This window comes from Lactuca saligna, chromosome 3 (genome assembly GCF_052625555.1).
Source record: "Lactuca saligna cultivar CGN05327 chromosome 3, ASM5262555v1, whole genome shotgun sequence".
Classification (NCBI taxonomy): domain Eukaryota; kingdom Viridiplantae; phylum Streptophyta; class Magnoliopsida; order Asterales; family Asteraceae; genus Lactuca; species Lactuca saligna.
Window position 1 is genome coordinate 208,144,821 of NC_136419.1, and position 15,069 is coordinate 208,159,889.

General features: G+C 32.2%; 1 pseudogene; it reads right to left on the reverse strand.

Moving 5' to 3' along the window:
* Window positions 1-1,140: 1,140 nt before the first annotated feature.
* LOC145036343 (very-long-chain (3R)-3-hydroxyacyl-CoA dehydratase PASTICCINO 2A-like) lies at window positions 1,141-13,775 on the reverse strand (annotated as a pseudogene).
* Between the last annotated feature and the right edge of the window lie 1,294 nt (window positions 13,776-15,069).

Below are 15,069 nucleotides of genomic sequence, written 5' to 3' on the forward strand. Positions count from 1 at the left end.
CATAGAAGGAACAGATTATCACATAGTAGCCATCCACACATCATATTCCTTTCATAAAAATCTCGATGGACACACATAACCTGGGGTTATATTCTTGATCAGCATGTACATTAATTAGTAATAACAACTTCATATAACACTTGGACAAAAAAGTCAACTCCTTTCCACTTTTTTTGAAAAATCATTTCAGAAGAGATGTTGTTGTTCCCTTTCTTGTAACTAAGTTGTACTTTTGTTGCTATCGTTGACAACACCATTCTATTTTTTGTTTAGACTTATATATATCTTCCAAAACAAAAGTGTACTTGTGTTGTTGTGTCTTATCTTCCCTACATGATGTTGCAACTTTCTCTTCATTGACAATATTCATTTTCTTGAGAGATTATAATTCATGAGCCTATATACTGACCACAATCCCAAAAATATGCCACTTGTTTCTTTTCTAGAGCTAAACTAACAAAATACCCTTTAATAGCCTTTTCTTTAAGAAACCTGACAACACAATTACATAACTTTTGTCCAGAGTTCATATATTTCTTGATAATGCAAGACATCACATGAAGATGTACGAAACTTTCAGCTCCCTTCCCTATATCTTTTCTCTGATTTAATATAGTCCACCACTACAAAAAGGCCAATTAGTGACAAAAATGAAATGGTCACTAACATTAAAATGAGTCATCACTTTTCGTCACGATAGGTCCGTCACAAAACCGTTTAGTGACCAAATATAAACATGGTCACTAAACAGTGACTAAAATATACTCGTCACTAAATCTGTGACGACCCGCTTCGTCACTAAATGTTGCTAATAATCAATGAAATTCGTCAATATTTTATCTGTTTAGTGACCAATAAAAGTTGTCACTGTTTTATCCGATTAGTGACCATAGAAAGTGGTCATTGGTTTACCTCCTTAGTGACTATAATAGGTCGTCACTGATTTAGCCTTTTAGACAAAAAAGGGTCAATAATTAAAAAATTATTGAAATATTAAATATCATTTTTAAAATGAAATATAACAATATCCAATATGACAAAAGAAAAGGAAAATGCTATAAAGGTTTACAATACAACAACAATAACCAAATAAATCTTCATAAAAGAATAGATGATTTCCCACCTAAATTATACAAGGAATTATAGAGCTGCTAACACCACAAAAGAAAAATAGAAGTAATCAAATGAAAAGTTCCATTTGTTGGGCATCCTTATAGAATACTTTTCAAACTCCGGTAAAATACAAGGATAAAATGGTCTTTTACCAACTAGAATGGTGAAATGGTCATTCACTAAATAGAAGGGTAAAATGGTCATGTAATCAAAGGAGAGTAACATACTGTTTCTTTTGTTGGTAAGCATTATTTCTAAATAGAAGGGTAAAATGGTCATTTGCTCAAACAAGAGTAAGATACTATTTATTTTATGAGTAAGCATTGTTTCTAAATGGAAGGGTAAAACGCTCATTTAATCTAACAAAAGTAAGATATTATTTCCTTGTTAGCAAGCATTGTTTCTAAACAGAAGGGTAAAATGATCATTGACCAAAGAGAAGGGTAAAATGACCATTTACTCAAGCAAGAGTTAGATACTACTTCTTTGGTAACAAGCATCATTTCTAAATAAAGGGTAAAATAGTCATTTACTCGGATTCTGACAATTTATTCTAGTCCTGGATACCCATACATGACTTAATGGGAAAAAATCTGGTAAGCTATCTATATATGTATCTCTTTTTTACTTAATACAAAAAGTCAATGAAAAGAAAACGGTAAAATGGTTATTTTATATGGTAGTAGGAATGGAGGCTTGTTACCTTCATATAAGGCAATGCATTATAGATCATAGCAATTTCACTTGAGATGCTAATTGGATATCACACAAGAAATCTGCTATACCTATACTCACACAACCAAAAGTTACAATTTTTATAAAAGAGAGTAGAAAAATAATAATGAGAAATAAATTCTTGAACCTAGTTGACCAACGAATGCAGGTCAAACCTGAGCCATAAAAGCCAATATGGAGTAGAACCAAATGTCTCTTTTGTCCCAAAGAAAGAGTGTCTAATAATCTAATTACCAACACCATAAATAATATGTTTTTATAAAATACTGAAATCATTTATTTTTTCCTTCCATTTCTTCAAGCTCAAATATTTTTTTACCTCAATGATACTCCAACTAATGGCCAAAGAGCTAACAATAGGATGTGTTTGAACCTGTCACAATCAAGTTTTTTTTATCCCAGTAAAATAATAATAAAACTGAAAATTATTAATTAAAAAGAAGAAAGTAAGTGACTCTAACCTCAGGAAAACTATAAAGGATTCCCCACACTTTACACAATCTTGAACTTATTTGATGCAATGTTGCATAAATTAGGGATCTTACCAAGCCTTTTCATGCAAAAAAAAAAAAAAAAACAACATGAAAATAAGAATTTTATACTTTCTTGAAATTTAAATTGTGGAAACGAAATATGAAGTCATAGCTTATCAATGAGATAGAAGTATAGAGCTTACATATGACACCATGGACTGGAGCAACTTCTTTTGAAGTAGGCAACTAGGCATGTAGCTTGTGTTGAGACTCTCACCTCAAGAGTTTTACTAGGGAAACTATAAGATTTAGTTGTATAACGTAATTAACAATGGAGATCACATCATGTCACACACCTCTAAGGATTCACTACCATAACACAATATGATCCACTATAAAAAAACATTATATTATATCAATCCCATTATGATCCTTATTCCGGTATCAATTCTGAGCCTAAACTCAATAGTGTAGCTTTTATTAATTGCGTATACATAATTAAGGTTGTATGTAGATTTGGAATTGACAAACATATTATAGTATTAGCATAGAACTATATCACGATTCAATCGTCTACATCATAGTTGACTATCTACTGAGTTAAATTATTGAATGCCTATATTACTAATAAACCTAATCGACAACAATTGTCAAAGCATAAGAAAGGTGCATATTGCTAAAGTAAACGGAGTAGAGTCCCAACAGACGTTGATGCAAGATGTGAAGCAACGCACTCGTACATGTTTGACTTCAAGTGGAGAACAGAGGTGCGTCAATGGGAGGGTGTAGAGCGACGATTGACCGACGATAATAAAGTGGCAGCGATTGACTGGCGATGTTGGTCTGGACACGATGGTCCGACGGCGATAGTGTCAAACGGGAGAATGTTGCTCTGTCAATTTAAGGCGAAAGTGATGGGTTAGAGTTGATTTACGGCAAAGTTCTCTTTGTTGATGCTTGTATCTTTAGTCAAAAGTTGTCGACCTTATTTATAAGAATAAACCAATTAATATTGTTTTCACAAAAGAAATATTTGGATGATTAATTTGGTTAAAATTAGTCAACTTTAGTCAAAATTAGTCAACTATAGTGTACTTATTTAGTCAAAATATAAATACAAACCAAAACTTTTTCTCCTTCTTTCATTTTTTCCAAATATTAAATAGAAATTATGTGTAAAACAAAAATAAAGTTGTAGTCATTTTCAAATAAATAAGTATTAATTAAAAATATTTTAATTTTTTATTAATTGAAAATTATATATATATATATATATATATATATATGTGTGTGTGTGTGTGTGTGTGTGTGTTTTATTAGTTAGTGACCATTATTTTATGGTTAATAATTGTTTTTTTACTTGTAATCCATCGGTGCCCACTGTTGAGGGGTCACTAATTGTTTTTTCGCATTTAAGTAGTTTTCAATAACGAAAGAGTCAGCGTGTAGTTTTGACTTAGAGTAGTCAGTGATCACTATTTTTTGTCACTAAACCTCCAATAGAGTGACCACTTTTTGGTACTAAGATTCTAACACGGTGACCATTATTTTTAATCATTATATAGTTAACATAGTGATTATTATTTTTAATAACTAAGTAGTTGTTATGATAAGAAACAAAAATACTTTAGTTTTTTCACAATTTAGTGACCACCACATACAATTGGTCATTAAATTTGTAGGATTAACAAAATTCAGTGACAACATAATTTTTAGTGACTAAAAGTTGCTTTTAGTAACCAAATTTTAGGTCATCACTAAAAATTAGTCACTAATGAGTACTTTTCTTGTAGTGAACTAAGATAAGGCCAACCCTAAGCTATTTATGTTCTTCTTAACAACGACATCTAATAATGCTTCTTTAGATTTACTTTACAAATGAAGCTTTCGATCCGTCCACGCATCTGATTGAACAGTTCCATAACCTATATAGAAACTTGTAATGACCATTTCTGTAAAGGAAATACAATATTTCTCTTTCTTGTAGTTGACTCACGGGATGCATTCATATTCCGTAAAGCGAATAAAACTTCCATGCTTCCATGTGACTACATTTTCTTATGACAATAAATACCAACCAGAAGATTCTATCAGTGAGAACAATCATACTCTAGACAGAAATCATGCTGAACAACATGAGAAATTCAGCGACTTACATTCATGCTAAACATTTCAAAGGAAGTGCAGAAGCTGGAAGAAAAACACTCTTTATATTCATTGTACCACATCAAACCATCATCTATACACTTGCAGCCTTAGAAAGACATGTAGACTTTAACCATTGCATTTAATATGTATTTCAGTTACTGGTCACAAAATCATTCACCCTTCCCTTGCAGACTTGATAGCCCTTTAACAATGACTTTTCTTGCTTTTGTTTGTAGCATCCACGAACGAGACTGAAGACAAGACCATTATGCCATTGATATGCATTTACTCTATTTTCTTGGGATAACATATCAAGAGGAATGAATTTTTTATGTTTTATCATGCTAATACCTGTATAACTCCAAGCCAACCCATGTGAGTCCATTACACAATAACATTGATACACCTTTTACATCCTTTTTTAATAAAATTTAACTAAAATGAATTAAAACAATGAAACTTAAAAAGATTTACAACAACAGTTTTCCTCACACCTTTCTTTAGTGAGACAAACAACTAAGATGGACTTTCAAAAGTTCAGAATCTCTCATATTCATAGAAATTAACAAATAGCTTTAGGAACCCATTTTAGATTGGGTTTAGAGACATGCCTTCCTTCTTTATAAAACCTTTGATTAAATGAAGAAATGTCAGCTCCATGATTATGAACTCCCTTTTTATTTTTCTAAGTTTCTTCAACAAACCTTCCAAGACACTTTTGATTCCACTTCTTTCGTCGGACTTCCCTACATGGCTTTGTTTCAGGTTGTGAAGATGATCTATTAGGTAACCATACTTTCTTCATCTTTATGAGTTCATAAATTGATTTCTTTAGAATCCACACCTTCTTTGTCTTTGTGTGTTTTTGCTTCCTTTTACTTATGTGCTTTTCCCTGTAAAAAGAGTTATTTAAATAAGAACATAAATCAGGAAGCTTACCAACATGATATCTTTTGATGTTTGGGGTTGGTGCTAGAGCTTGAGTCTTGATGGGGTGACAAGAAGTCTTCATAGCTTAAGATATCTTGATAGTGCAAAAAGTCTTGTCAGCTTAAACAAACTGATAAGTATGAACTGATTTGTCAGCGTGAAAAACCTTGTCAGGGCAAGCTGACTTAGCAGTATGAGGCTTGTCAGTACAAGAGTTGTTATGATGTTCATCAGGGTTAAAAAAAGGTTTATTGGTGATGAACACTATTTAGGTACATCTTCTATTTGAACAACTATAGATGAAAAGTTTTTCATCTAAACATCTTTTTCTTTAATATTCTCCTTGAGATCTAATATCTCTTTCTCCTTTTCTATCACTTTCTTTTTCAACACTTATATATCTTCTTGACTTTGGTTGATGATTTTGTCTCTCAGTTCAAGTTCAACCATGAATAAAATAGATAAAGGTACCTTTAGATCATACATCAGTTAAGAAAAACATGGAAAAGGACTTGCAACAACCTAGAGAAACCCATTAGTGGTAACATAGCCTATAATTCTTTCTATTATATGTGTCAATGTGTGTATATGAAACTGGAATCAAAACTAGAAAAAAAAAAACATTCTAATCTCCAAACATGATGTATTTTTGGGTTCTGCCAGATTCGAAATTTGCTTGCCTTTTTTATTATAGGATAATTACTTGATAATTAATTCTTATCTTAATCACTTAAATCTTAACACTTATTTATTTAATTAGATGAACCCTAATTCGAAAATCAAGGAAAATATAAAAGGAAATAGTATTATTTATTTAATAGTTTAATTAAGATAATTTAAATTCATAAAATATTATTAATGTTAATTGTTTGAATATTAATTATTTAAAAGTTAAATCAATTAATTAGATTCAAACTTTGTATTCTTTCAAGTTGAATATAACACACACACACACACACACACACACACACACATATATATATATATAAGATTTTATAACATTATATGTAAACGATTAATAATTTGTTAGTCAAACCAAGTCTAAGCTTCATTCATGAAGCTATGCTATAAGAGAGGTATAAAGAAATGACATAAAAATGATCGTTGAATGTGTCATTTTCACCCACCGCTCTTTGTGTAATGCATGGTCGTTAGCCGAAATGGTTCGTATATAACATTAATCACGTTAACGTATAACATAGGGTACTAGAACATACTTTAAAAATCTCACTCTAGTTACATTAGGAAAAATGTGAAATTGTATGCTAATCCATGATAACATGCATCTTTTATTTATGTGTTGTTAATGGAGCATCCATGATTAACCGGCATAATAATTTGGGAATAAAAATTTGAAACAATGGTACAACTCGAATTTTATGATTATTGATGGAAGGTGTGTGGTTAACCGAAAAGTCAATGTGATGTCATAAAGGACATTGAGGGTGTCACACGAGTTTGCATGGTTATTCAAATCTTGTTTGTGATCCTCGTTATCTCAGTCATAAAAGTAAGAGCATAATATTAGATTAAACATGTCATTGAGAAGATGAATCTCAAAAGATCTAGGATTTTCAAAGTAATGGAAATTGGTAAAGAGTTTTACCTACCTAAATTAGATTGCAGACTTATTATGGAACCCCTCTTCGTGTTTCGAATTGAAATGGATCCTAGCCTTATATATTACATATGGTTTAAACTATTAAGTATTAAAATCAACTAACTAAAACTTTCTCTCTTATAATAGATGTCTAGAAATGGTGATCTTCCTCCTGCTCCTCCTAACTCTCCAAGTTTAAGCTTCATTCTCTTGTCGATTTTGTCAAAAGAAAATCTCACTGGTCCAAACTAGATGAACTCGATGCACAAGTTGAAGATGGGTATTAGGTATGACTACAAAGACTACATTCTCGATATTCCTACTCTTGAGATTGACATGGAAAATCCTAATCCATAACAATTTGTTGTTAATGCCATATATGTCGATGATGCTACAAAAGTTGCTTGCATCATGATTGCTACTATGATGCTAGATTTGCAAAAGTCCTATGAGGACTTTGGCCCCCAAATGAGATGAATCAAGCTCTTAGTGAAATGTTTCAGTAGAAAGCTAGGCAAGAACCATGCAAGGTTATCAAATATCTCATGGCGTGTAAGCTGAAGGAAGGAGAATCCATGTGTGTTTATGTGTAGAAAATTCAAAGACACGTGGAAACATTAGAGAAGCTAAATGTGAATTTCGACAAGGAGTTAGCCATTGATACCATTCTCCAATCTTTTTCCTAGTTGTTATGATCAGATCATATTGACTTACCATTTGAACAACACATAAATGATAATGATGTGACTCTATAACTTGTTGCATATGGTTATATATACTTAATCACACATTAATCGAAAAACTTTTGAAAGGATGAATGACTTTAAGCATGAAGTAGAGACTTAAATGGCTAGGAAGATAAAAATGATCCAATCTGATAGAGGTTGAGAATATCTTAGTATTGAGTTCAATGACTATCTAATGGAATGTGGAATAGATTCATATATGTTCCCTCCTAGGACACCCCAACTTAACGGTGTAACTGAGAGGATAAATCGAACCTTGTTAGACATGGGTTCATTCCATGATGATTCAAGGTTGATTTCCAATGTCGTTTTAGAGGTATGCCTTAGAGTCAGCTGCCCATATCCTAAATCTTGTTACTAACAAGAAAGTTTCAAAAAAAAACCTCATTAGATGTAGAGTGGTAAACCTCCATCACTAGCACATATCAAGTTATGGGGTTGTAAGGCTCTCATTAGGCAAGACCCAAGATAATCTAGAAGCTGGAGCTAGGAAGTTTATATTCATTGGTTACCCATAAATGTCCTTTGGATACTTTTTCTATAAACGAGTGAGAACATGGTCTTTATAGCTCGAAGGGGAGTCTTTTGTGGGAGAGAACTCATATTCAAAGAGGACAATTGGAGTAAAACTGGTCTTAAATAAATTCAAGATTCAACCGATGAGAAAGCTATAGTTAACACTAGCACTCAACATAAGGGTGAAACACATGTTATGCCCATTGGCAATTTGTTATGTCTTCATCTGTCTAGTAGAGTTAGTGTGCCACTAGACGTTTATGGATTCAACTTAACTTCGGATGATGACATGTTTATTAGTGATAAAACACTAGTAAATTTGGGTGAACTACCTAGTGACAAGGAAACAATAATAGGCCCTAAGGCTTCAAAATGAAAAAAGGTAATAAATAACAAGATTCAGTCCATGTACGATAACCAAGTGTAGAACTTAATTGATCATGTACTCGGTTAGAATACGGTGGGTTATAAATGGATCTTCAAGAAGAAGACCGACATGGATAGGAATATACACAAATTCAAGGCTAGGTTGGTTACAAAGATATTTATACAAACCCAAGGGGTTGAATATGATGAAACTTTCTCACTAGTAGCTAACATCAAGTGGATAACATACTCCTTATAGGAAATGATGTTCCAACTTTGCACAAGGAAATGTATTAGCATGGAAAATGTTTCGTTATGTAGGATTTAAGAGAGGCGACGTACATTCTTCGAATATGAATTTAAAGGGATAGAAATAAACATATAGTTGGCCTTAGCCGAAGAAAATACTTGGATAAAATATTGATATGTTTCAGTATGGAGAATTCCAAAAAAGTGGATTTTGCTATACATCATACTATTAAATCGAGTATGACTCAAGATCCCAGTGGTGATGAAGAGATAGATGCTATGAGTCGAGTCCCATATGTTTCAGCTATATGATTGATCATATATGTTATGAAATATACTCGTCCTGATGTGTCTTATGCTTTGAACATCATAAATCAATTTTAGTATAATCTTAGCAGAGCTCATTGGACAATAGTAAAGAATATTATTAAGTATTTGCAGAGAACAAAATAAATGTCATTAGTTCTTGGTGCTAAAGACTAGTTAAGAGTGAGTGGTTATAGTGATACCACTTTCAAACGAGTAACGATAAATGTTGATCATAATTTGACGGGGTATTCCTGTTAAATGGTAGATTAGTGAATTAGAAAAGTTTCAATTAGAAAATGGTGGTTGATTGTACTTGTGAGGTAGAGTACATCGCAGCAAGAGAGGCAGAAAAGGAAGCGACATGGCTGAAGATTTTTATTGGTGATCTCAGAGTTTGTTCCATCAATCCAAGAACCCATAGAAATTTTATGTGAAAATGAAAATATGGTAGTTTTAACTAATGAACCAAAGGATCATGGGAGATCAAGTCACATTCTAAGAAAATGCCATTATGTCTAACATAGGGTTGAATATGGTGACATCGTGGTGAATCAATTATCATCAAAGGATAATCTTGCTTATCCTTTTACAAAGGCATCAACCAAGGCCAAGCACATCATGCATGCTTCGAGCATTGGATTAAGAGATGATGTTAGTTTTAGTAATTAGTTGATACTTTGAAACAATATAACAAAATAAATTGTAATTTCTTTTGGTGATTACATAAAATAGATTTATTTATGAGTATGTGTACTACCTTCTTCAATTATTTATTCTTGTGTTTCATTTTGCATGTTTACTACATGAGTATTAATTTATTCAAATTGTCACAATCATTCATACTTTTCGGAGTAAATGATGATTCAAGATTGTCATGGAGAACTAGTAGATTATCCATGGAGGTTGGACATGGCATAGAGATTGTTGCTATACTCATGAGTGCTTGAAGAAGGATTTTAAGTATTGGTTAAAACCATTCTTAGACATTACTTCATGGCTTCTATCACGAGTAATTATATCACGAATATAATCTATTCCTCAAACAAAGATATAAAAGTTATAGTTTGCAAGTCTATTGTGTGTTGGTATTATGTAAACGCATCTGTAACTCCATGTTATAAAATGTAGTTCCATGTATGGCATGATGAGTAAAGGTCGTAAGTATGTAGTCAATGTCTATTCCTTCCTTTTACCTTAAAGGAAAAGCGATATCTTTGGACCCCTTAGTGATTTGATTTTCAGATTATAATGTTTGGCCCAACCTAGACTAACTTGATTTGTTTAATTCGTACTCTTAAAAGGTCATTATAATATGGAATTCGAGTAATATAATCTTGGTCTATGAGATTTATTTGTATCCATGTCTAATGCCTATACGATATATTATATAACAAAGGATTAGTTGATAACTTATCTTAGGTCCAATATCTTATATGAATAAGAGTCTGATAGTGGCTTTACACAACAAACTTTGCTAGTTATTTGGAGATTGTACTTGCAATTTTAGTTGATGACTTATCCAATTGGGAGACTGTTGGATCAATGTGTCTAAGGTCTTAACTAAATTGGTATAATCTTATGAATAAAAGAAAAGTCAATTTTAGGTTGTCCTCATAATTAGAAATAGCTAGGAATGATATTAGGAGAGAAGGGAAATGATTTATTAATTTATGATATAATTAATAAATTAATTAGAAGTTGATTAGAATTAATTTATAATTAATCATAATTAATTGGAAATTTATTTGGATTCATTAGATTTAATTAAAGGTAAAACGGTTGAATTGAAATTGTTTAATTGTTAAACAAGTATAGCATTCTAGAATCCTCCTATGGTGGACAGTTTTGGGAGAGGTCTAAAAGGGTTTTGGAATCCTCCTTTAGCTGATAAGGATATCTGATTAAATCAGAACCTTTTAATATGCAAATTACAGTTTATCCTAAATACTTGCTAGTTATAAATAGGGACCATAGCCCTACTAGAAATTCTCCTTACTCCTTTACAAGCAAGAAAATCAATTTTATCCTCCCTCCTCCAATTCGTTCCCTAGGATTTTTAGGGTTTAGGTGCGAGCAAGTAGAGGTAGCCATATTTTTTGTGCTAGCGTTCTAGAGTGGATCTGGGGATTCAAGAGTGTTTTATACAATTATAACACAAAGGTATGTATTCTAGTCCATTGATTTCAATTATACTTAGTTTATATTATTTTTTTCATAAGTTTTTTGCGATAATAACAAAAAAGACATAGATATTTAGGTTGCATGTGCCCATAAATTAGATTTTATGATTTTTCTGTTGTTCAATTAATTGTTTTGTAACCTAGAAACTCAATATTTACATTATTAAATAATTTAAAAATATTAATGAAATGTATTAATTAAATAAATAGGTACATTTTAGTAGAAAAACCCAAACTACACACACCCATCTTCCCGCACTTATGTTCACTAAACGGGAAAACACATGTAGCCACCACCACCAACAACCTCCGACCACTATCACCATAACTAAACTTTGGAAATACATTTAGGAAATCAAAGAATTATATAAACATACATACACATAGGCACAAGACCTAGAACATCAGTAATCTTTAGAAATCTATGACAAACATCTTCTTCTCCACACACCACCATACTATTGTAAATATGAAACCCAAACCACAATACCTAAAAATGAGAGTATACGACAAGAGGGGCATGAAAGGAGATTTAAAACAAGGACAAGTGGGTCTTGGACAAAATAAAGAGTTCAATTTGTCCTGATAGATATGGTTCCTTGGAAGGAGATTCAAGAACTAGTAGTAGGAAAGAAAGGTGGTCATTGGTGACACCACTCTTTCATGTTTTTGTGGTTCTCGATGCCATAAATACTTCATGAAGATGATGTCGGAAGTGACAACAAAGGATCACAATTTAGTGACAAAGAACATGGTTTGGCATGCAAAATTATAGTTTACACAATTGAACATGGTGATTTGGGTGATCAAGAGATGTATTGATTATATATGGTGTTACAAAAAGGATCTAGATATAGACTACATAAATAACACACACTTACACACCTAAATTTTACATCTATCAAGCACACCTCTACAAGTAGACAAACCCACCTTATATAAAGGTGTTTACATGTCTCTCTCTCACACTTTATCTCTCATGTGTCAAAAGGAAAATACTTCACATGCAAGTGGGTTTTACAAAAGTCAAACATTTACAAAGTCAATCATGAATAACTTTGCACCCCCAACATTCTCCCCCTCAAAGTTAGGAATGAATGACCCACATCAATTCTTCCAAAGTCGGGCAACTACGCGGTTCAAGCCTCAAGGGTGAATCATGTTGAAACGAACTTCAATATTCAATTCTTCCATGATTCTTCAATTTGGGCTCTAGGATGTGAGACAATACAATCCGAGCAGCAACGAATGATTAACTCCAAATAATCACCCAAAAATTGCGCATAAAAACACACCCCAAAAATCTGCAATAAAACCAAACCCATTTCAAATACATTACTTCCGAACTTCCAATTGCATCATCTCATGGGCTTCAAAACTTCAATATCACTTCGGTCTTCAAATCCGCGTAATATAAAAAATTCAAGTTCGAATTTCCATATAATCTTCTTCCCCTTTTTATAATCAAAATTTGATTATGAAACTCCCAAGGAATAAAAATGTGCTCTATTCGGAATTTTTCATGTCAAAACTCCCCCTTAACATGTGGTATAAACTTTGTGCTTCAATCCGGAAAATCCAAAAAACAATCAATTTTAGCATCGTTCATGGATTGCCTTTGATAAAATTTCTCAAAAATTGATAGAAATGATCATTTCATATTTCTGCAGTGACCCGTTGCGCCCAAAACAACAAAATATGCAAAACTCTCCCTCTTTTCCAAATCTTGGTAAAAAGCATCAATTTGCACGAACTGCAGGGGCCTGAAATGCACAATCTTCAATTTTCAGCAAAAACAGTCCTTTTTCGAATTTGGGTGCAAACTGCCAAAAAATCAAAGTCTCATGGACTATTTTCGAAACTTCTGCTCTTGTTCTCAATTCATATGAAAAATCCCCAAAATATACGAAGCTCCAAAAAAAAATTCGAATATGGGTGAAAAGTATCAAACATACGAAACTTGAGTTAATTTTGGAAGTGACAAAAATTCGAAGGTTCATGGGTCAAATTTGAAAGTTTGCCATTTCCTTTAAATTCATAGGAAGCTTTGATTCATAAAGTGCACAAAGCTTTGATTCATACGAAACTTTGCATATTCGTTCGAAAATGTAGGGACTGATTTCGTAAATTGGCCTTCTTCTTGAATTCATACAAATCCTCAATATACCCCCTTCGTATGGATCCTGATCAAACACCCTTAGTTCAAAACAAAAAAAAAATTACCCCCTTCGTATAAATCAAAATACTCCATTCGTATATCAATCCGAACAAATCCTTCGTTCAATTCATTTATACCCTTCGTATATTTTCCAAACAAACACCCTTCGTTCCAATCAAAAACCCATTCAAATACCAAACTAGCCACCTCTTCATCAAGTTGACCCAAGATTGCAACCAAAATCAGCATCATCATCAACATCCAATCCTTCAATCTTTTAGTAACTCAACCCAAATACCATTTTCACTTTACATAGACTAGCCTTTGTTAATTAAGTCCTTTGCAAAAAAAAAAAAAAAAACTCGACATGAATGATTCCAAATCAAAAAGTCGTATTCCAAAAGTGAAATCCGATTGTCACATTTCGAATCCTCAAAAACTTCGTTTCATTAGTTCAAGTTTTCAGTTCATCGATTCCATAATTTCAAAATCCAGTCGATCCATTGAAATCAGAATCAAAATCATCGACATCGATATCAATAAAAAAATCAATATCAAACCTTGAACTACAATCTAATTTTGACTTCATCTCCTAGTTTGACCACTGACTTCATTTGCCCACAAACACCAAACACCATTTTCTCAACTCAATTTACATATCAAACAAAAAATTTGAAACAATATTTGTTCTTCATACGTTCTTCAATTGTTCTTGAGTGTTCATCATCGAGCTCTTCACAGAAAATTATCAGTCGAAATTTTCACGATATCGATGCAATTTCAAGACTCCAGTTACAAATCAAAACATCAAATAGATTCCAATCGATTATGAAAACAATAATCGACGTACAATGACTTCTGATTAAAAAAAAAAAAACAAAACAAGAATGAGATTGAAAGTTTAAGTCGAATGGAATTCAGAAGATACGACATGTACAAATCTGAAAATACAAAAAAAAAAATGAAATGAATCACTAATCCGTTTATTCTTGATGTTTTATGAAGAATGTAGATCCTATAGAAGATTAATCTTGAATCGAATGAGTGGATAGAATAAACAGATCAAATACACACGAGAAATAAGAACAAAAAGAAAGATTGGAGCCAATTAACCTGTATTATGAATTGGGCTTCATAAAAACTATATTCAAAACTTTTATGGGCTCAAACAATCATGAATAGTATCTGAATTATGATTTTGGGCTCAAATCAATTTCACTATCATTTTGGGCTTCGAACAAACAAACAGATTTAAAGAAAATTTAGAATCACATTAAACAAACGGATTGGGCCATATGAATTTAGGCATGAATAACAAAATTGAATGAATTAATTGGGCTTGACCTTTAAAAAAATTGTTGAATCACCAATGGGGTAAAAACAGATTAGATTCAACGAAACAAATCAATCAAAATTAAAAAATGTTACGTACGATTCAAAAAGAATTAAGAGAGATCATAGAGAGAGAATCACCAAAAATTGCTCAAATTGCGACTAAAATTGTCAAACTGTGAATCGTTCTTCAAAAATCACCTTGATCTTGAAG